General features: G+C 54.3%; 8 non-coding genes and 2 pseudogenes across 8 annotated transcripts; all 10 read right to left on the bottom strand.

Moving 5' to 3' along the window:
* Nucleotides 1-1,009: 1,009 nt before the first annotated feature.
* LOC141266927 (5S ribosomal RNA) lies at nucleotides 1,010-1,128 on the bottom strand. Its single transcript, XR_012320946.1, has one exon. It is a non-coding gene; the product is annotated as a 5S ribosomal RNA (ribosomal RNA).
* Nucleotides 1,129-2,834: 1,706 nt separating this feature from the next.
* LOC141266662 (5S ribosomal RNA) lies at nucleotides 2,835-2,953 on the bottom strand. Its single transcript, XR_012320691.1, has one exon. It is a non-coding gene; the product is annotated as a 5S ribosomal RNA (ribosomal RNA).
* Nucleotides 2,954-4,659: 1,706 nt separating this feature from the next.
* Nucleotides 4,660-4,778, bottom strand: LOC141270453 (5S ribosomal RNA). Its single transcript, XR_012321689.1, has one exon. It is a non-coding gene; the product is annotated as a 5S ribosomal RNA (ribosomal RNA).
* A 1,697-nt stretch (nucleotides 4,779-6,475) lies between these two features.
* LOC141267042 (5S ribosomal RNA) lies at nucleotides 6,476-6,594 on the bottom strand. The gene has a single exon (XR_012321061.1). It is a non-coding gene; the product is annotated as a 5S ribosomal RNA (ribosomal RNA).
* A 1,708-nt stretch (nucleotides 6,595-8,302) lies between these two features.
* On the bottom strand, nucleotides 8,303-8,421 carry LOC141266590 (5S ribosomal RNA). The gene has a single exon (XR_012320622.1). It is a non-coding gene; the product is annotated as a 5S ribosomal RNA (ribosomal RNA).
* A 1,683-nt stretch (nucleotides 8,422-10,104) lies between these two features.
* Nucleotides 10,105-10,223, bottom strand: LOC141266672 (5S ribosomal RNA). The gene has a single exon (XR_012320701.1). It is a non-coding gene; the product is annotated as a 5S ribosomal RNA (ribosomal RNA).
* A 4,457-nt stretch (nucleotides 10,224-14,680) lies between these two features.
* On the bottom strand, nucleotides 14,681-14,799 carry LOC141267854 (5S ribosomal RNA; annotated as a pseudogene).
* Nucleotides 14,800-16,488: 1,689 nt separating this feature from the next.
* Nucleotides 16,489-16,607, bottom strand: LOC141267927 (5S ribosomal RNA; annotated as a pseudogene).
* Nucleotides 16,608-18,292: 1,685 nt separating this feature from the next.
* Nucleotides 18,293-18,411, bottom strand: LOC141266906 (5S ribosomal RNA). The gene has a single exon (XR_012320925.1). It is a non-coding gene; the product is annotated as a 5S ribosomal RNA (ribosomal RNA).
* A 1,681-nt stretch (nucleotides 18,412-20,092) lies between these two features.
* On the bottom strand, nucleotides 20,093-20,211 carry LOC141266341 (5S ribosomal RNA). Its single transcript, XR_012320381.1, has one exon. It is a non-coding gene; the product is annotated as a 5S ribosomal RNA (ribosomal RNA).
* Nucleotides 20,212-21,918: the final 1,707 nt, after the last annotated feature.

The following is a 21,918-nucleotide window of genomic DNA, read 5'->3' as shown; positions in this document are numbered from 1 at the left end:
AGATGCTTTTAACACCATCATTTGCATACGACCGGCTGCGGGGTCAATAAGCACTCCTAGCCGTGGCAAGGAGCTCGGTGTGAGGCCTGGTAGAGGCGGCGGGGTTGCGTCCTTATCTTAGAGGTCTTGGGGGGCTTGGGAGGCTTGGGACTTCCAGCCTCTACTTTACGTAAGGTCGGTGTCCAGCAAGGCGCCACTCCATGCTAGCCGAGCTGGGCAAGATGGCAAAACGTCATCAAAATTGTCTACAATACCTGGTGTTCTCAGGAGGTGTCCCAACCAAGTATTTCCGAACCCATCTCTGCTTTGCTTCCGAGATCAGACGTATCCAAGGTGGTATGGCCAGTAGACGCTGCTTGGCCCATCGCCCGGCCAGCCTTCCTCAGGCTCGCGTGGGGATGAGAACTCTGGCCGTTCTGGGGCAGTCTCCGAAGGACCGATGCATAGGCTGTGCCGTCCCTATAGGTGTTGTTTGTTGAGCAATGAAACACCTGCCGCATCAGATGTGTTTAAAAATGGCTCGGCGCAGGGTCTCCTGCAGGCTAAACCGTTCATCGCGGGGATGTGACAGAAAGAGCAAGCTGGACCCGCAACTTGGGGTGGAGCGAAACGCCCAGGAGTGAATGAAGGAAGAGGGTGAGATGGTTGCGAGTGAATTTGAGCTCCTCTTCGGGGGGGGTCGTGTGGCCTGCAAAGGTGTTTTGCTTGAGTTGTGCTGTAAACTGGCCTCCAGGTTACCAGTGGTTGCCTCCAGGTCAGCGGTGGTTGCCTCCAGTCATGCGGGAGTCGCTGGTCCTGGTGAAAAGAAGCCTAGTATTAAAAGTAAATAAGCAACAATGCTGGAGGTCCATGGTGATGAGAAGGATGCTGGTATTTTGCAAGGATTAAATAGCGCAATAGAGAAAGCAAATGAAAAGAAGAAAGGAGCATGTGTGCGCTTGTGAAAAAAGGAATGGAAAAAAGGCATAGAGGAGAGTGACCCCTGCTGGTGGAAGTAAGAAAAAGCAAAAGCCTACAGCACCTGGTATTCCCAGGCGCTCTCCCATCCAAGCACTAACCAGGCCCAACCCTGCTTAGCTTCCAAGATCAGACGAGATCGGGCGTGTTCAGGGTGGTGTGGCCGTAGACAGAGACAGGCCTCTCACTTGCTGCTTTTCCACTTTGACGTCCGGTTGCCGGCTGCCCTTTCCAGTGCTTAGTAAGACAAGGTGCTTTTGTGCTTTCCTTTCTCTTCACTTTTTTGCTGGCTCCTTAAAAAGGTCTTGTAGACAGAACGCCCCGCTCAGAGCCGCTGAGCTCACTGATCGGCTGCCGCGCTGTCGACGGAACGTCAGCGTCGCGGCCAATGCCACAGGCCGGGAGCAGCGGCGAGACTCACCGGTAGACCTGGGTAGGGTGAGTAGAGCGCGGTTAGTTGCTTTCTAATAGCCTGCAGCCGGGGATTAACTTTTAATGAAAGGGAGCAACCCTTTTGACTGTCTGCAGCGTGCCGTATCTAGGAAGCGCACACTCACACACAGCGAGCATGCACAAGTTGCTCGCACGAGACCACATTCCCTATTTGCACCTGCAGCTTTTCCGCCACCATGCGTCAGACTCTCCTGCCTGTCTTATTATTATTTCAGGGCCTTAGCAGGAACCACCCCCTCAATTCCCTCCCGCTCCTTCCTAGCACTGAGGTTAGCTCCTGGGCAGCTGTCTGATTGGGTTAGTTACACAAGCTTCTTTGAAGAAGAAGACGTTACTTCTGCTGGCCCTCGTTAGGCGGTCGCCCTCTAAAACCATCCCCTGGGCAGCTGCTGAAAGCCTGGCCCCTTCACAGCTCGAGATGCTTTTAACGCCATCATTTGCATACGGCCGGCTGCGGGGTCAATAAGCACTCCTAGCCGTGGCAAGGAGCTCGGTGTGAGGCCTGGTAGAGGCGGCGGGGTTGCGTCCTTATCTTAGAGGTCTTGGGGGGCTTGGGAGGCTTGGGACTTCCAGCCTCTACTTTACGTAAGGTCGGTGTCCAGCAAGGCGCCACTCAATGCTAGCCGAGCTGGGCAAGATGGCAAAACGTCATCAAAATTGTCTACAATACCTGGTGTTCTCAGGAGGTGTCCCAACCAAGTATTTCCGAACCCATCTCTGCTTTGCTTCCGAGATCGGATGTATCCAAGGTGGTATGGCCAGTAGACGCTGCTTGGCCCATCGCCCGGCCAGCCTTCCTCAGGCTCGCGTGGGGACGAGAACTCTGGCCGTTCTGGGGCGGTCTCCGAAGGACCGATGCATAGGCTGTGCCGTCCCTATAGGTGTTGTTTGTTGAGCAATGAAACACCTGCCGCATCAGATGTGTTTAAAAATGGCTCGGCGCAGGGTCTCCTGCAGGCTAAACCGTTCATCGCGGGGATGTGACAGAAAGAGCAAGCTGGACCCGCAACTTGGGGTGGAGCGAAACGCCCAGGAGTGAATGAAGGAAGAGGGTGAGATGGTTGCGAGTGAATTTGAGCTGCTCTTCGGGGGGGTCGTGTGGCCTGCAATGGTGTTTTGCTTGGGTTGTGCTGTAAACTGGCCTCCAGGTTACCGGTGGTTGCCTCCAGGTCAGCGGTGGTTGCCTCCAGTCATGCGGGAGTCGCTGGTCCTGGTGAAAAGAAGCCTAGTATTAAAAGTAAATAAGCAACAATGCTGGAGGCCCACGGTGATGAGAAGGATGCTGGTATTTTGCAAGGATTAAATAGCGCAAGAGAGAAAGCAAATGAAAAGAAGAAAGGAGCATGTGTGCGCTTGTGAAAAAAGGAATGGAAAAAAGGCATAGAGGAGACTGACCCCTGCTGGTGGAAGTAAGAAAAAGCAAAAGCCTACAGCACCTGGTATTCCCAGGCAGCCTCCCATCCAAGTACTAACCAGGCCCAACCCTGCTTAGCTTCCAAGATCAGACAAGATCGGGTGTGTTCAGGGTGGTGTGGCCATAGGCAGAGACAGGCCTCTCACTTGCTGCTTTTCCACTTTGACGTCCGGTTGCCGGCTGCCCTTTCCAGTGCTTAGTAAGACAAGGTGCTTTTGTGCTTTCCTTTCTCTTCACTTTTTTGCTGGCTCCTTTAAAAGGTCTTGTAGACAGAACGCCACGCTCAGAGCCGCTGAGCTCACTGATCGGCTTCCGCGCTGTCGACGGAACGTCAGCGTCGCGGCCAATGCCACAGGCCGGGAGCAGCGGCGAGACTCACCGGTAGACCTGGGTAGGGTGAGTAGAGCGCGGTTAGTTGCTTTCTAATAGCCTGCAGCCGGGGATTAACTTTTAATGAAAGGGAGCAACCCTTTTGACTGTCTGCAGCGCGCCGTACCTAGGAAGCGCACACTCACACACAGCGAGCATGCACAAGTTGCTCGCACGAGACCACATTCCCTATTTGCACCTGCAGCTTTTCCGCCACCATGCGTCAGACTCTCCTGCCTGTCTTATTATTATTTCAGGGCCTTAGCAGGAACCACCCCCTCAATTCCCTCCCGCTCCTTCCTAGCACTGAGGTTAGCTCCTGGGCAGCTGTCTGATTGGGTTAGTTACACAAGATTCTTTGAAGAAGAAGACGTTACTTCTGCTGGCCCTCGTTAGGCGGTCGCCCTCTAAAACCATCCCCTGGGCAGCTGCTGAAAGCCTGGCCCCTTCACAGCGCGAGATGCTTTTAACGCCATCATTTGCATACGGCCGGCTGCGGGGTCAATAAGCACTCCTAGCCGTGGCAAGGAGCTCGGTGTGAGGCCTGGTAGAGGCGGCGGGGTTGCGTCCTTATCTTAGAGGTCTTGGGGGGCTTGGGATGCTTGGGACTTCCAGCCTCTACTTTACGTAAGGTCGGTGTCCAGCAAGGCGCCACTCAATGCTAGCCGAGCTGGGCAAGATGGCAAAACGTCATCAAAATTGTCTACAATACCTGGTGTTCTCAGGAGGTGTCCCAACCAAGTATTTCCGAACCCATCTCTGCTTTGCTTCCAAGATCGGACGTATCCAAGGTGGTATGGCCAGTAGACGCTGCTTGGCCCATCGCCCGGCCAGCCTTCCTCAGGCTCGCGTGGGGACGAGAACTCTGGCCGTTCTGGGGCGGTCTCCGAAGGACCGATGCATAGGCTGTGCCGTCCCTATAGGTGTTGTTTGTTGAGCAATGAAACACCTGCCGCATCAGATGTGTTTAAAAATGGCTCGGCGCAGGGTCTCCTGCAGGCTAAACCGTTCATCGCGGGGATGTGACAGAAAGAGCAAGCTGGACCCGCAACTTGGGGTGGAGCGAAACGCCCAGGAGTGAATGAAGGAAGAGGGTGAGATGGTTGCGAGTGAATTTGAGCTGCTCTTCGGGGGGGTCGTGTGGCCTGCAAAGGTGTTTTGCTTGGGTTGTGCTGTAAACTGGCCTCCAGGTTACCGGTGGTTGCCTCCAGGTCAGCGGTGGTTGCCTCCAGTCATGCGGGAGTCGCTGGTCCTGGTGAAAAGAAGCCTAGTATTAAAAGTAAATAAGCAACAATGCTGGAGGCCCACGGTGATGAGAAGGATGCTGGTATTTTGCAAGGATTAAATAGCGCAAGAGAGAAAGCAAATGAAAAGAAGAAAGGAGCATGTGTGCGCTTGTGAAAAAAGGAATGGAAAAAAGGCATAGAGGAGAGTGACCCCTGCTGGTGGAAGTAAGAAAAGGCAAAAGCCTACAGCACCTGGTATTCCCAGGTGGTCTCCCATCCAAGTACTAACCAGGCCTGACCCTGCTTAGCTTCCAAGATCAGACGAGATCGGGCGTGTTCAGGGTGGTGTGGCCGTAGGCAGAGACAGGCCTCTCACTTGCTGCTTTTCCACTTTGACGTCCGGTTGCCGGCTGCCCTTTCCAGTGCTTAGTAAGACAAGGTGCTTTTGTGCTTTCTTTTCTCTTCACTTTTTTGCTGGCTCCTTAAAAAGGTCTTGTAGACAGAACGCCCCGCTCAGAGCCGCTGAGCTCACTGATCGGCTGCCACGCTGTCGACGGAACGTCAGCGTCGCGGCCAATGCCACAGGCCGGGAGCAGCGGCGAGACTCACCGGTAGACCTGGGTAGGGTGAGTAGAGCGCGGTTAGTTGCTTTCTAATAGCCTGCAGCCGGGGATTAACTTTTAATGAAAGGGAGCAACCCTTTTGACTGTCTGCAGCGTGCCGTACCTAGGAAGCGCACACTCACACACAGCGAGCATGCACAAGTTGCTCGCACGAGACCACATTCCCTATTTGCACCTGCAGCTTTTCCGCCACCATGCGTCAGACTCTCCTGCCTGTCTTATTATTATTTCAGGGCCTTAGCAGGAACCACCCCCTCAATTCCCTCCCGCTCCTTCCTAGCACTGAGGTTAGCTGCTGGGCAGCTGTCTGATTGGATTAGTTACACAAGATTCTTTGAAGAAGAAGACGTTACTTCTGCTGGCCCTCGTTAGGCGGTCGCCCTCTAAAACCATCCCCTGGGCAGCTGCTGAAAGCCTGGCCCCTTCACAGCTCGAGATGCTTTTAACGCCATCATTTGCATACGGCCGGCTGCGGGGTCAATAAGCACTCCTAGCCGTGGCAAGGAGCTCGGTGTGAGGCCTGGTAGAGGCGGCGGGGTTGCGTCCTTATCTTAGAGGTCTTGGGGGGCTTGGGACTTCCAGCCTCTACTTTACGTAAGGTCGGTGTCCAGCAAGGCGCCACTCAATGCTAGCCGAGCTGGGCAAGATGGCAAAATGTCATCAAAATTGTCTACAATACCTGGTGTTCTCAGAAGGTGTCCCAACCAAGTATTTTCGAACCCATCTCTGCTTTGCTTCCGAGATCGGACGTATCCAAGGTGGTATGGCCAGTAGACGCTGCTTGGCCCATCGCCCGTCCAGCCTTCCTCAGGCTCGCGTGGGGACGAGAACTCTGGCCGTTCTGGGGCGGTCTCCGAAGGACCGATGCATAGGCTGTGCCGTCCCTATAGGTGTTGTTTGTTGAGCAATGAAACACCTGCCGCATCAGATGTGTTTAAAAATGGCTCGGCGCAGGGTCTCCTGCAGGCTAAACTGTTCATTGCGGGGATGTGACAGAAAGAGCAAGCTGGACCCACAACTTGGGGTGGAGCGAAACGCCCAGGAGTGAATGAAGGAAGAGGGTGAGATGGTTGCGAGTGAATTTGAGCTGCTCTTCGGGGGGGTCGTGTGGCCTGCAAAGGTGTTTTGCTTGGGTTGTGCTGTAAACTGGCCTCCAGGTTACCGGTGGTTGCCTCCAGGTCAGCGGTGGTTGCCTCCAGTCATGCGGGAGTCGCTGGTCCTGGTGAAAAGAAGCCTAGTATTAAAAGTAAATAAGCAACAATGCTGGAGGCCCACGGTGATGAGAAGGATGCTGGTATTTTGCAAGGATTAAATAGCGCAAGAGAGAAAGCAAATGAAAAGAAGAAAGGAGCATGTGTGCGCTTGTGAAAAAAGGAATGGAAAAAAGGCATAGAGGAGAGTGACCCCTGCTGGTGGAAGTAAGAAAAAGCAAAAGCCGACAGCACCTGGTATTCACAGGCAGTCTCCCATCCAAGTACTAACCAGGCCTGACCCTGCTTAGCTTCCGAGATCAGACGAGATCGGGTGTGTTCAGTGTGGTGTGGCCGTAGGCAGAGACAGGCCTCTCACTTGCTGCTTTTCCACTTTGACATCCGGTTGCCGGCTGCCCTTTCCAGTGCTTAGTAAGATAAGGTGCTTTTGTGCTTTCCTTTCTCTTCACTTTTTTGCTGGCTCCTTAAAAAGGTCTTGTAGACAGAACGCCCCGCTCAGAGCCGCTGAGCTCACTGATCGGCTGCCGCGCTGTCGACGGAACGTCAGCGTCGCAGCCAATGCCACAGGCCGGGAGCAGCGGCGAGACTCACCGGTAGACCTGGGTAGGGTGAGTAGCGCGCGGTTAGTTGCTTTCTAATAGCCTGCAGCCGGGGATTAACTTTTAATGAAAGGGAGCAACCCTTTTGACTGTCTGCAGCGCGCCGTACCTAGGAAGCGCACACTCACACACAGCGAGCATGCACAAGTTGCTCGCACGAGACCACATTCCCTATTTGCACCTGCAGCTTTTCCGCCACCATGCGTCATACTCTCCTGCCTCTCTTATTATTATTTCAGGGCCTTAGCAGGAACCACCCCCTCAATTCCCTCCCGCTCCTTCCTAGCACTGAGGTTAGCTCTTGGGCAGCTGTCTGATTGGGTTAGTTACACAAGCTTCTTTGAAGAAGAAGATGTTACTTCTGCTGGCCCTCGTTAGGCGGTCGCCCCTCTAAAACCATCCCCTGGGCAGCTGCTGAAAGCCTGGCCCCTTCACAGCGCGAGATGCTTTTAACGCCATCATTTGCATACGGCCGGCTGCGGGGTCAATAAGCACTCCTAGCCGTGGCAAGGAGCTCGGTGTGAGGTCTGGTAGAGGCGGCGGGGTTGCGTCCTTATCTTAGAGGTCTTGGGGGGCTTGGGAGGCTTGGGACTTCCAGCCTCTACTTTACGTAAGGTCGGTGTCCAGCAAGGCGCCACTCAATGCTAGCCGAGCTGGGCAAGATGGCAAAACGTCATCAAAATTGTCTACAATACCTGGTGTTCTCAGGAGGTGTCCCAACCAAGTATTTCCAAACCCATCTCTGCTTTGCTTCCGAGATCGGACGTATCCAAGGTGGTATGGCCAGTAGACGCTGCTTGGCCCATCGCCCGGCCAGCCTTCCTCAGGCTCGCGTGGGGACGAGAACTCTGGCCGTTCTGGGGCGGTCTCCGAAGGACCGATGCATAGGCTGTGCCGTCCCTATAGGTGTTGTTTGTTTAGCAATGAAACACCTGCTGCATCAGATGTGTTTAAAAATGGCTCGGCGCAGGGTCTCCTGCAGGCTAAACCGTTCATCGCGGGGATGTGACAGAAAGAGCAAGCTGGACCCGCAACTTGGGGTGGAGCGAAACGCCCAGGAGTGAATGAAGGAAGAGGGTGAGATGGTTGCGAGTGAATTTGAGCTGCTCTTCGGGGGGGTCGTGTGGCCTGCAAAGGTGTTTTGCTTGGGTTGTGCTGTAAACTGGCCTCCAGGTTACCGGTGGTTGCCTCCAGGTCAGCGGTGGTTGCCTCCAGTCATGCGGGAGTCGCTGGTCCTGGTGAAAAGAAGCCTAGTATTAAAAGTAAATAAGCAACAATGCTGGAGGTCCACGGTGATGAGAAGGATGCTGGTATTTTGCAAGGATTAAATAGCGCAAGAGAGAAAGCAAATGAAAAGAAGAAAGGAGCATGTATGCGCTTGTGAAAAAAGGAATGGAAAAAAAGGCATAGAGGAGAGTGACCCCTTCTGGTGGAAGTAAGAAAAAGCAAAATCCTACAGCACCTGATATTCCCAGGCGGTCTCCCATCCAAGTACTAACCAGGCCTGACCCTGCTTAGCTTCCAAGATCAGACGAGATCGGGTGTGTTCAGGGTGGTGTGGCCGTAGGCAGAGACAGGCATCTCACTTGCTGCTTTTCCACTTTGACGTCCGGTTGCCGGCTGCCCTTTCCACTGCTTAGTAAGACAAGGTGCTTTTGTGCTTTCTTTTCTCTTCACTTTTTTGCTGGCTCCTTAAAAAGGTCTTGTAGACAGAACGCCCCGCTCAGAGCCGCTGAGCTCACTGATCGGCTGCCGCGCTGTCGACGGAACGTCAGCGTCGCGGCCAATGCCACAGGCCGGGAGCAGCGGCGAGACTCACCGGTAGACCTGGGTAGGGTGAGTAGAGCGCGGTTAGTTGCTTTCTAATAGCCTGCAGCCGGGGATTAACTTTTAATGAAAGGGAGCAACCCTTTTGACTGTCTGCAGCGCGCCGTACCTAGGAAGCGCACACTCACACACAGCGAGCATGCACAAGTTGCTCGCACGAGACCACATTCCCTATTTGCACCTGCAGCTTTTCCGCCAGCATGCGTCAGACTCTCCTGCCTCTCTTATTATTATTTCAGGGCCTTAGCAGGAACCACCCCCTCAATTCCCTCCCGCTCCTTCCTAGCACTGAGGTTAGCTCCTGGGCAGCTGTCTGATTGGGTTAGTTACACAAGCTTCTTTGAAGAAGAAGACGTTACTTCTGCTGGCCCTCGTTAGGCGGTCGCCCTCTAAAACCATCCCCTGGGCAGCTGCTGAAAGCCTGGCCCCTTCACAGCGCGAGATGCTTTTAACGCCATCATTTGCATACGGCCGGCTGCGGGGTCAATAAGCACTCCTAGCCGTGGCAAGGAGCTCGGTGTGAGGCCTGGTAGATGCGGCGGGGTTGCGTCCTTATCTTAGAGGTCTTGGGGGGTTTGGGAGGCTTGGGACTTCCAGCCTCTTCTTTACGTAAGGTCGGTGTCCAGCAAGGCGCCACTCCATGCTAGCCGAGCTGGGCAAGATGGCAAAACGTCATCAAAATTGTCTACAATACCTGGTGTTCTCAGGAGGTGTCCCAACCAAGTATTTCCGAACCCATCTCTGCTTTGCTTCCGAGATCAGACGTATCCAAGGTGGTATGGCCAGTAGACGCTGCTTGGCCCATCGCCCGGCCAGCCTTCCTCAGGCTCGCGTGGGGCGGTCTCCGAAGGACCGATGCATAGGCTGTGCCGTCCCTATAGGTGTTGTTTGTTGAGCAATGAAACACCTGCCGCATCAGATGTGTTTAAAAATGGCTCGGCGCAGGGTCTCCTGCAGGCTAAACCGTTCATCGCGGGGATGTGACAGAAAGAGCAAGCTGGACCCGCAACTTGGGGTGGAGCGAAACGCCCAGGAGTGAATGAAGGAAGAGGGTGAGATGGTTGCGAGTGAATTTGAGCTGCTCTTCGGGGGGGGTCGTGTGGCCTGCAAAGGTGTTTTGCTTGGGTTGTGCTGTAAACTGGCCTCCAGGTTACCAGTGGTTGCCTCCAGGTCAGCGGTGGTTGCCTCCAGTCATGTGGGAGTCGCTGGTCCTGGTGAAAAGAAGCCTAGTATTAAAAGTAAATAAGCAACAATGCTGGAGGTCCACGGTGATGAGAAGGATGCTGGTATTTTGCAAGGATTAAATAGCGCAAGAGAGAAAGCAAATGAAAAGAAGAAAGGAGCATGTGTGCGCTTGTGAAAAAAGGAATGGAAAAAAGGCATAGAGGAGAGTGACCACTGCTGGTGGAAGTAAGAAAAAGCAAAAGCCTACACCACCTGGTATTCCCAGGTGGTCTCCCATGCAAGTACTAACCAGGCCCAACCCTGCTTAGCTTCCAAGATCAGACGAGATCGGGCGTGTTCAGGATGGTGTGGCCGTAGGCAGAGACAGGCCTCTCACTTGCTGCTTTTCTACGTTGACGTCTGGTTGCCGGCTGCCCTTTCCAGTGCTTAGTAAGACAAGGTGCTTTTGTGCTTTCCTTTCTCTTCACTTTTTTGCTGGCTCCTTAAAAAGGTCTTGTAGACAGAACGCCCTGCTCAGAGCCGCTGAGCTCACTGATCGGCTGCCGCGCTGTCGACGGAACGTCAGCGTCGCGGCCAATGCCACAGGCCGGGAGCAGCGGCGAGACTCACCGGTAGACCTGGGTAGGGTGAGTAGAGCGCGGTTAGTTGCTTTCTAATAGCCTGCAGCCGGGGATTAACTTTTAATGAAAGGGAGCAAACCTTTTGACTGTCTGCAGCGCGCCGTACCTAGGAAGCGCACACTCACACACAGCGAGCATGCACAAGTTGCTCGCACGAGACCACATTCCCTATTTGCACCTGCAGCTTTTCCGCCACCATGTGTCAGACTCTCCTGCCTGTCTTATTATTATTTCAGGGCCTTAGCAGGAACCACCCCCTCAATTCCCTCCCGCTCCTTCCTAGCACTGAGGTTAGCTCCTGGGCAGCTGTCTGATTGGGTTAGTTACACAAGCTTCTTTGAAGAAGAAGACGTTACTTCTGCTGGCCCTCGTTAGGCGGTCGCCCTCTAAAACCATCCCCTGGGCAGCTGCTGAAAGCCTGGCCCCTTCACAGCGCGAGATGCTTTTAACGCCATCATTTGCATACGGCCGGCTGCGGGGTCAATAAGCACTCCTAGCCGTGGCAAGGAGCTCGGTGTGAGGCCTGGTAGAGGCGGCGGGGTTGCGTCCTTATCTTAGAGGTCTTGGGGGGCTTGGGACTTCCAGCCTCTACTTTACGTAAGGTCGGTGTCCAGCAAGGCGCCACTCCATGCTAGCCGAGCTGGGCAAGATGGCAAAACGTCATCAAAATTGTCTACAATACCTGGTGTTCTCAGGAGGTGTCCCAACCAAGTATTTCCGAACCCATCTCTGCTTTGCTTCCGAGATCGGACGTATCCAAGGTGGTATGGCCAGTAGACACTGCTTGGCCCATCGACCGGCCAGCCTTCCTCAGGCTCGCGTGGGGATGAGAACTCTGGCCGTTCTGGGGCGGTCTCCGAAGGACCGATGCATAGGCTGTGCCGTCCCTATAGGTGTTGTTTGTTGAGCAATGAAACACCTGCCGCATCAGATGTGTTTAAAAATGGCTCGGCGCAGGGTCTCCTGCAGGCTAAACCGTTCATCGCGGGGATGTGACAGAAAGAGCAAGCTGGACCCGCAACTTGGGGTGGAGCGAAACGCCCAGGAGTGAATGAAGGAAGAGGGTGAGATGGTTGCGAGTGAATTTGAGCTGCTCTTCGGGGTGGTCGTGTGGCCTGCAAAGGTGTTTTGCTTGGGTTGTGCTGTAAACTGGCCTCCAGGTCAGCGGTGGTTGCCTCCAGTCATGCGGGAGTCGCTGGTCCTGGTGAAAAGAAGCCTAGTATTAAAAGTAAATAAGCAACAATGCTGGAGGTCCACGGTGATGAGAAGGATGCTGGTATTTTGCAAGGATTAAATAGCGCAAGAGAGAAAGCAAATGAAAAGAAGAAAGGAGCATGTGTGCGCTTGTGAAAAAAGGAATGGAAAAAAGGCATAGAGGAGAGTGACCCCTGCTGGTGGAAGTAAGAAAAAGCAAAAGCCTACAGCACCAGGTATTCCCAGGCGGTCTCCCATCTAAGTACTAACCAGGCCTGACCCTGCTAAGTGACACGCCCCTGGGCCTGTGTCGCGCTGCGTTGCGCACGCGGGAGCTTACCCAGAGCCGGATCTGTTGAGGGTTGTAGTCTCGTGGCGGTGACCCGGTCCGTGCCCAGGGAGTCAAACTGAGCGGCGATGTATCAGCGGTAGATGTTGGACGACTACGCCACCCGTTGAGTACAGCTAAGAAGCTGCTGCTGCAGGGCAGACCGCTGAGGCCGGTGGTAGGATTGTGCAGCGTGATAGTATAACCCCCAACGGGAGGGGTATGGCCTCAGGGCAGCCGACGTGGATGATGGGGGTAGCAGGAACCACTCGGAGACGGTACGGTGTAGTTCAGGGTCTTTACTGGTGACAAAGATAGACCCTCCCGGAGTACTGGCTAGCGATTGGGGCCTGGTCAGTCCTTGAGCAGATGGGATCTCCCCTGGCCAGGCGGAGTTGTAGGCCTCCCAAACTAACTGTACTCTTCTGGCTACCTTGCTAGAGGCTGGTATAAGTAGCCCACGTCCCTCAGTGTACCGTGTGGTGCTCACCCGTATGGCCGGTGACTCGGGGCCTTCTAGTAGCTTCCGCTCCACGACGGCGGTGCTGGTCCCATGCGTGTGACCGTGCCTTCGGGTTTCTTGGCCAGAGGACCTGGAATCCCCTGCCTGACGGATTCTGCTGCTGGGTAGGAGTTAGTCCCCACAGCCTCGGACTCCGGGTCCGGTAAGAAATCTTCTCAGTCAGGGCGAGCTCTGCAGCTGCCAGCCCCTGACTCCTTGTAACACTGCTCCCACAGAGCTCCTGATGTTCTGTTCCTATATTTGCTTCTTTTCTCTGTCTCTACTTCTTCTCTACTCACTAACCCTGCCTCAGCCCCAGTTTTATATAGGGGAAGTTCTTCCCCTCCCAGGACTGTGCAGGAGGTGTGGCATGCATAGGATTCCTGACCAAGAGACCTCCCACCTGCTCTCAGACGTAATATCTCTATCACTGTGGCAACCAGACCCCTGGGGTGTCACACTTAGCTTCCGAGATCAGACGAGATCGGACGTGTTCAGGGTGGTGTGGCCGTAGGCAGAGACAGGCCTCTCACTTGCTGCTTTTCTACTTTGACGTCCGGTTGCCGTCTGCCCTTTCCAGTGCTTAGTAAGACAAAGTGCTTTTGTGCTTTCCTTTCTCTTCACTTTTTTGCTGGCTCCTTAAAAAGGTCTTGTAGACAGAACGCCCCGCTCACAGCCGCTGAGCTCACTGATCGGCTGCCGCGCTGTCGACGGAACGTCAGCGTCGCGGCCAATGCCACAGGCCGGGAGCAGCGGCGAGACTCACCGGTAGACCTGGGTAGGGTGAGTAGAGCGCGGTTAGTTGCTTTCTAATAGCCTGCAGCCGGGGATTAACTTTTAATGAAAGGGAGCAACCCTTTTGACTGTCTGCAGCGCGCCGTACCTAGGAAGCGCACACTCACACACAGCGAGCATGCACAAGTTGCTCGCACGAGACCACATTCCCTATTTGCACCTGCAGCTTTTCCGCCACCATGCGTCAGACTCTCCTGCCTGTCTTATTATTATTTCAGGGCCTTAGCAGGAACCACCCCCTCAATTCCCTCCCGCTCCTTCCTAGCACTGAGGTTAGCTCCTGGGCAGCTGTCTGATTGGGTTAGTTACACAAGCTTCTTTGAAGAAGAAGACGTTACTTCTGCTGGCCCTCGTTAGGCGGTCGCCCTCTAAAACCATCCCCTGGGCAGCTGCTGAAAGCCTGGCCCCTTCACAGCGCGAGATGCTTTTAACGCCATCATTTGCATACGGCCGGCTGCGGGGTCAATAAGCACTCCTAGCCGTGGCAAGGAGCTCGGTGTGAGGCCTGGTAGAGGCGGCGGGGTTGCGTCCTTATCTTAGAGGTCTTGGGGGGCTTGGGAGGCTTGGGACTTCCAGCCTCTACTTTACGTAAGGTCGGTGTCCAGCAAGGCGCCACTCCATGCTAGCCGAGCTGGGCAAGATGGCAAAACGTCATCAAAATTGTCTACAATACCTGGTGTTCTCAGGAGGTGTCCCAACCAAGTATTTCCGAACCCATCTCTGCTTTGCTTCCGAGATCGGACGTATCCAAGGTGGTATGGCCAGCCTTCCTCAAGCTCGCGTGGGGACGAGAACTCTGGCTGTTCTGGGGCGGTCTCCGAAGGACCGATGCATTGGCTGTGCCGTCCCTATAGGTGTTGTTTGTTGAGCAATGAAACACCTGCCGCATCAGATGTGTTTAAAAATGGCTCCGCGCAGGGTCTCCTGCAGGCTAAACCGTTCATCACGGGGATGTGACAGAAAGAGCAATCTGGACCCGCAACTTGGGGTGGAGCGAAACGCCCAGGAGTGAATGAAGGAAGAGGGTGAGATGGTTGCGAGTGAATTTGAGCTGCTCTTCGGGGGGGGTCGTGTGGCCTGCAAAGGTGTTTTGCTTGGGTTGTGCTGTAAACTGGCCTCCAGGTTACCGGTGGTTGCCTCCAGTCATGCGGGAGTCGCTGGTCCTGGTGAAAAGAAACCTAGTATTAAAAGTAAATAAGCAACAATGCTGGAGGCCCACGGTGATGAGAAGGATGCTGGTATTTTGCAAGGATTAAATAGCGCAAGAGAGAAAGCAAATGAAAAGAAGAAAGGAGCATGTGTGCGCTTCTGAAAAAAGGAATGGAAAAAAGGCATAGAGGAGAGTGACCCCTGCTTGTGAAAGTAAGAAAAAGCAGAAGCCTACAGCACCTGGTATTCCCAGGCAGTCTCCCATCCAAGTACTAACCAGGCCTGACCCTGCTTATCTTCTGAGATCAGACGAGATAGGGCGTGTTCAGGGTTGTGTGGCCGTAGGCAGAGACAGGCCTCTCACTTGCTGCTTTTCTACTTTGACGTCCGGTTGCCGGCTGCCCTTTCCAGTGCTTAGTGAGACAAGGTGCTTTTGTGCTTTCCTTTCTCTTCACTTTTTTGCTGGCTCCTTAAAAAGGTCTTGTAGACAGAACGCCCCGCTCAGAGCCGCTGAGCTCACTGATCGGCTGCCGCGCTGTCGACGGAACGTAAGCGTCGCGGCCAATGCCACAGGCCGGGAGCAGCGGCGAGACTCACCGGTAGACCTGGGTAGGGGGAGTAGAGCGCGGTTAGTTGCTTTCTAGATTAACTTTTAATGAAAGGGAGCAACCCTTTTGACTGTCTGCAGCGCGCCGTACCTAGGAAGCGCACACTCACACACAGCGAGCATGCACAAGTTGCTCGCACGAGACCACATTCCCTATTTGCACCTGCAGCTTTTCCGCCACCATGCGTCAGACTCTCCTGCCTGTCTTATTATTATTTCAGGGCCTTAACAGGAACCACCCCCTCAAATACCTCCCGCTCCTTCCTAGCACTGAGGTTAGCTCCTGGGCAGCTGTCTGATTGGGTTAGTTACACAAGCTTCTTTGAAGAAGAAGACGTTACTTCTGCTGGCCCTCGTTAGGCGGTCGCCCTCTAAAACCATCCCCTGGGCAGCTGCTGAAAGCCTGGCCCCTTCACAGCGCGAGATGCTTTTAACGCCATCGTTTGCATACGGCCGGCTGCGGGGTCAATAAGCACTCCTAGCCGTGGCAAGGAGCTCGGTGTGAGGCCTGGTAGAGGTGGCGGGGTTGCGTCCTTATCTTAGAGGTCTTGGGGGCTTGGGAGGCTTGGGACTTCCAGCCTCTACTTTACGTAAGGTCGGTGTCCAGCAAGGCGCCACTCCATGCTAGCCGAGCTGGGCAAGATGGCAAAACGTCATCAAAATTGTCTACAATACCTGGTGTTCTCAGGAGGTGTCCCAACCAAATATTTCCGAACCCATCTCTGCTTTGCTTCTGAGATCGGACGTATCCAAGGTGGTATGGCCAGTAGACGCTGCTTGGCCCATCGCCCGGCCAGCCTTCCTCAGGCTCGCGTGGGGACGAGAACTCTGGCCGTTCTGGGGCGGTCTCCGAAGGACCGATGCATAGGCTGTGCCGTCCCTATAGGTGTTGTTTGTTGAGCAATGAAACACCTGCCGCATCAGATGTGTTTAAAAATGGCTCGGCGCAGGGTCTCCTGCAGGCTAAACCGTTCATCGCGGGGATGTGACAGAAAGAGCAAGCTGGACCCGCAACTAGGGGTGGAGCGAAACGCCCAGGAGTGAATGAAGGAAGAGGGTGAGATGGTTGCGAGTGAATTTGAGCTGCTCTTCGGGGGGGTCGTGTGGCCTGCAAAGGTGTTTTGCTTGGGTTGTGCTGTAAACTGGCCTCCAGGTTACCGGTGGTTGCCTCCAGGTCAGCGGTGGTTGCCTCCAGTCAGCCGGGAGTCGCTGGTCCTGGTGAAAAGAAGCCTAGTATTAAAAGTAAATAAGCAACAATGCTGGAGGTCCACGGTGATGAGAAGGATGCTGGTATTTTGCAAGGATTAAATAGCGCAAGAGAGAAAGCAAATGAAAAGAAGAAAGGAGCATGTGTGCGCTTGTGAAAAAAGGAATGGAAAAAAGGCATAGAGGAGAGTGACCCCTGCTTGTGGAAGTAAGACAAAGCAAAAGCCTACAGCACCTGGTATTCCCAGGCGGTCTCCCATCCAAGTACTAACCAGGCCTGACCCTGCTTAGCTTCCGAGATGAGACGAGATTGGGCGTGTTCAGGGTGGTGTGGCCATAAGCAGAGACTGGCCTCTCACTTGCTGCTTTTCTACTTTGACGTCCGGTTGCCGGCTGCCCTTTCCAGTGCTTAGTGAGACAAGGTGCTTTTGTGCTTTCCTTTCTCTTCACTTTTTTGCTGGCTCCTTAAAAAGGTCTTGTAGACAGAACGCCCCGCTCAGAGCCGCTGAGCTCACTGATCGGCTGCCGCGCTGTCGACGGAACGTCAGCGTCGCGGCCAATGCCACAGGCCGGGAGCAGCGGCGAGACTCACCGGTAGACCTGGGTAGGGTGAGTAGAGCGCGGTTAGTTGCTTTCTAATAGCCTGCAGCCGGGGATTAACTTTTAATGAAAGGGAGCAACCCTTTTGACTGTCTGCAGCGCGCCGTACCTAGGATGCGCACACTCACACACAGCGAGCATGCACAAGTTGCTCGCACGAGACCACATTCCCTATTTGCACCTGCAGCTTTTCCGCCACCATGCGTCAGACTCTCCTGCCTGTCTTATTATTATTTCAGGGCCTTAGCAGGAACCACCCCCTCAATTCCCTCCCGCTCCTTCCTAGCACTGAGGTTAGCTCCTGGGCAGCTGTCTGATTGGGTTAGTTACACAAGCTTCTTTGAAGAAGAAGACGTTACTTCTGCTGGCCCTCGTTAGGCGGTCGCCCTTTAAAACCATCCCCTGGGCAGCTGCTGAAAGCCTGGCCCCTTCACAGCGCGAGATGCTTTTAACGCCATCATTTGCATACGGCCGGCTGCGGGGTCAATAAGCACTCCTAGCCGTGGCAAGGAGCTCGGTGTGAGGCCTGGTAGAGGCGGCGGGGTTGCGTCCTTATCTTAGAGGTCTTGGGGGGCTTGGGAGGCTTGGGACTTCCAGCCTCTACTTTACGTAAGGTCGGTGTCCAGCAAGGCGCCACTCAATGCTAGCCGAGCTGGGCAAGATGGCAAAACGTCATCAAAATTGTCTACAATACCTGGTGTTCTCAGGAGGTGTCCCAACCAAGTATTTCCGAACCCATCTCTGCTTTACTTCCGAGATCGGACGTATCCAAGGTGGTATGGCCAGTAGACGCTGCTTGGCCCATCGCCCGGCCAGCCTTCCTCAGGCTCGCGTGGGGACGAGAACTCTGGCCGTTCTGGGGCGGTCTCCGAAGGACCGATGCATAGGCTGTGCCGTCCCTATAGGTGTTGTTTGTTGAGCAATGAAACACCTGCCGCATCAGATGTTTTTAAAAATGGCTCGGCGCAGGGTCTCCTGCAGGCTAAACCGTTCATCGCGGGGATGTGACAGAAAGAGCAAGCTGGACCCGCAACTTGGGGTGGAGCGAAACGCCCAGGAGTGAATGAAGGAAGAGGGTGAGATGGTTGCGAGTGAATTTGAGCTGCTCTTCGGGGGGGTCGTGTGGCCTGCAAAGGTGTTTTGCTTGGGTTGTGCTGTAAACTGGCCTCCAGGTCAGCGGTGGTTGCCTCCAGTCATGCGGGAGTCGCTGGTCCTGGTGAAAAGAAGCCTAGTATTAAAAGTAAATAAGCAACAATGCTGGAGGCCCACGGTGATGAGAAGGATGCTGGTATTTTGCAAGGATTAAATAGCGCAAGAGAGAAAGCAAATGAAAAGAAGAAAGGAGCATGTGTGCGCTTGTGAAAAAAGGAATGGAAAAAAGGCATAGAGGAGAGTGACCCCTGCTTGTGGAAGTAAGAAAAAGCAAAAGCCTACAGCACCTGGTATTCCCAGGCGGTCTCCCATCCAAGTACTAAGCAGGCCCAACCCTGCTTAGATTCCAAGATCAGACGAGATCGGGTGTGTTCAGGGTGGTGTAGCCGTAGGTAGAGACTGGCTTCTCACTTGCTGCTTTTCTACTTTGACGTCCGGTTGCCGGCTGCCCTTTCCAGTGCTTAGTAAGACAAGGTGCTTTTGTGCTTTCCTTTCTCTTCACTTTTTTACTGGCTCCTTAAAAAGGTCTTGTAGACAGAACGCCCCGCTCAGAGCCGCTGAGCTTACTGATCGGCTGCCGCGCTGTCGACGGAACGTCAGCGTCGCGGCCAATGCCACAGGCCGGGAGCAGCGGCGAGACTCACCGGTAGACCTGGGTAGGGTGAGTAGAGCGCGGTTAGTTGCTTTCTAATAGCCTGCAGCCGGGGATTAACTTTTAATGAAAGGGAGCAACCCTTTTGACTGTCTGCAGCACGCCGTACCTAGGAAGCACACACACACACACAGCGAGCATGCACAAGTTGCTCGCACGAGACCACATTCCCTATTTGCACCTGCAGCTTTTCCGCCACCATGCGTCAGACTCTCCTGCCTGTCTTATTATTATTTCAGGGTCTTAGCAGGAACCACCCCCTCAATTCCCTCCCGCTCCTTCCTAGCACTGAGGTTAGCTCCTGGGCAGCTGTCTGATTGGGTTAGTTACACAAGCTTCTTTGAAGAAGAAGACGTTACTTCTGCTGGCCCTCGTTAGGCGGTCGCCCTCTAAAACCATCCCCTGGTCAGCTGCTGAAAGCCTGGCCTCTTCACAGCGCGAGATGCTTTTAACGCCATCATTTGCATACGGCCGGCTGCGGGGTCAATAAGCACTCCTAGCCGTGGCAAGGAGCTCGGTGTGAGGCCTGGTAGAGGCGGCGGGGTTGCGTCCTTATCTTAGAGGTCTTGGGGGGCTTGGGAGGCTTGGGACTTCCAGCCTCTACTTTACGTAAGGTCGGTGTCCAGCAAGGCGCCACTCCATGCTAGGCGAGCTGGGCAAGATGGCAAAACGTCATCAAAATTGTCTACAATACCTGGTGTTCTCAGGAGGTGTCCCAACCAAGTATTTACGAACCCATCTCTGCTTTGCTTCCGAGATCGGACGTATCCAAGGTGGTATGGCCAGTAGACGCTGCTTGGCCCATCGCCCGGCCAGCCTTCCTCAGGCTCGCGTGGGGACGAGAACTCGGCCGTTCTGGGGCGGTCTCCGAAGGACCGATGCATAGGCTGTGCCGTCCCTATAGGTGTTGTTTGTTGAGCAATGAAACACCTGCCGCATCAGATGTGTTTAAAAATGGCTCGGCGCAGGGTCTCCTGCAGGCTAAACCGTTCATCGCGGGGATGTGACAGAAAGAGCAAGCTGGACCCGCAACTTGGGGTGGAGCGAAACGCCCAGGAGTGAATGAAGGAAGAGGGTGAGATGGTTGCGAGTGAATTTGAGCTGCTCTTCGGGGGGGTCGTGTGGCCTGCAAAGGTGTTTTGCTTGGGTTGTGCTGTAAACTGGCCTCCAGGTCAGCGGTGGTTGCCTCCAGTCATGCGGGAGTCGCTGGTCCTGGTGAAAAGAAGCCTAGTATTAAAAGTAACTAAGCAACAATGCTGGAGGCCCACGGTGATGAGAAGGATGCTGGTATTTTGCAAGGATTAAATAGCGCAAGAGAGAAAGCAAATGAAAAGAAAGGAGCATGTGTGCGCTTGTGAAAAAAGGAATGGAAAAAAGGCATAGAGGAGAGTGACCCTTGCTGGTGGAAGTAAGAAAAAGCAAAAGCCTACAGCACCTGGTATTCCCAGGCGGTCTCCCATCCAAGTACTAACCAGGCCCAACACTGCTTAGCTTCCAAGATCAGACGAGATCAGGCGTGTTCAGGGTGGTGTGGCCGTAGGCAGAGACAGGCCTCTCACTTGCTGCTTTTCTACTTTGACGTCCGGTTGCCGGCTGCCCTTTCCAGTGCTTAGTAAGACGAGGTGCTTTTGTGCTTTCCTTTCTCTTCACTTTTTTGCTGGCTCCTTAAAAAGGTCTTGTAGACAGAACGCCCCGCTCAGAGCCGCTGAGCTCACTGATCGGCTGCCGCGCTGTCGACAGAACGTCAGCGTCGCGGCCAATGCCACAGGCCGGGAGCAGCGGCGAGACTCACCGGTAGACCTGGGTAGGGTGAGTAGAGCGCGGTTAGTTGCTTTCTAATAGCCTGCAGCCGGGGATTAACTTTTAATGAAAGGGAGCAACCCTTTTGACTGTCTGCAGCGCGCCGTACCTAGGAAGCGCACACTCACACACAGCGAGCATGCACAAGTTGCTCGCACGAGACCACATTCCCTATTTGCACCTGCAGCTTTTCCGCCACCATGCGTCAGACTCTCCTGCCTGTCTTATTATTATTTCAGGGCCTTAGCAGGAACCACCCCCTCAATTCCCTCCCGCTCCTTCCTAGCACTGAGGTTAGCTCCTGGGCAGCTGTCTGATTGGGTTAGTTACACAAACTTCTTTGAAGAAGAAGACGTTACTTTTGCTGGCCCTCGTTAGGCGGTCGCACTCTAAAACCATCCCCTGGGCAGCTGCTGAAAGCCTGGCCCCTTCACAGCGCGAGATGCTTTTAACGCCATCATTTGCATACGGCCGGCTGCGGGGTCAATAAGCACTCCTAGCCGTGGCAAGGAGCTCGGTGTGAGGCCTGGTAGAGGCGGCGGGGTTGCGTCCTTATCTTAGAGGTCTTGGGGGGCTTGGGAGGCTTGGGACTTCCAGCCTCTACTTTACGTAAGGTCGGTGTCCAGCAAGGCGCCACTCCATGCTAGCCGAGCTGGGCAAGATGGCAAAACGTCATCAAAATTGTCTACAATACCTGGTGTTCTCAGGAGGTGTCCCAACCAAGTATTTCCGAACCCATCTCTGCTTTGCTTCCGAGATCGGACGTATCCAAGGTGGTATGGCCAGTAGACGCTGCTTGGCCCATCGACCGGCCAGCCTTCCTCAGGCTCGCGTGGGGACGAGAACTCTGGCCGTTCTGGGGCGGTCTCCGAAGGACCGATGCATAGGCTGTGCCGTCCCTATAGGTGTTGTTTGTTGAGCAATGAAACACCTGCCACATCAGATGTGTTTAAAAATGGCTCGGCGCAGGGTCTCCTGCAGGCTAAACCGTTCATCGCGGGGATGTGACAGAAAGAGCAAGCTGGACCCGCAACTTGGGGTGGAGCGAAACGCCCAGGAGTGAATGAAGGAAGAGGGTGAGATGGTTGCGAGTGAATTTGAGCTGCTCTTCGGGGGGGGGGTCGTGTGGCCTGCAAAGGTGTTTTGCTTGGGTTGTGCTGTAAACTGGCCTCCAGGTTACCAGTGGTTGCCTCCAGGTCAGCGGTGGTTGCCTCCAGTCATGCGGGAGTCGCTGGTCCTGGTGAAAAGAAGCCTAGTATTAAAAGTAAATAAGCAACAATGCTGGAGGTCCACGGTGATGAGAAGGATGCTGGTATTTTGCAAGGATTAAATAGCGCAAGAGAGAAAGCAAATGAAAAGAAGAAAGGAGCATGTGTGCGCTTGTGAAAAAAGGAATGGAAAAAAGGCATAGAGGAGAGTGACCCCTGCTGGTGGAAGTAAGAAAAAGCA

Source organism: Phyllobates terribilis, unplaced genomic scaffold (assembly GCF_046119375.1).
Source record: "Phyllobates terribilis strain yellow unplaced genomic scaffold, ASM4611937v1 Scaffold_4__5_contigs__length_816908805, whole genome shotgun sequence".
NCBI classification, from domain to species: domain Eukaryota; kingdom Metazoa; phylum Chordata; class Amphibia; order Anura; family Dendrobatidae; genus Phyllobates; species Phyllobates terribilis.
The sequence above is the reverse complement of the archived record's forward strand: the minus strand, read 5'-3'. Positions and strand labels throughout refer to the sequence as shown.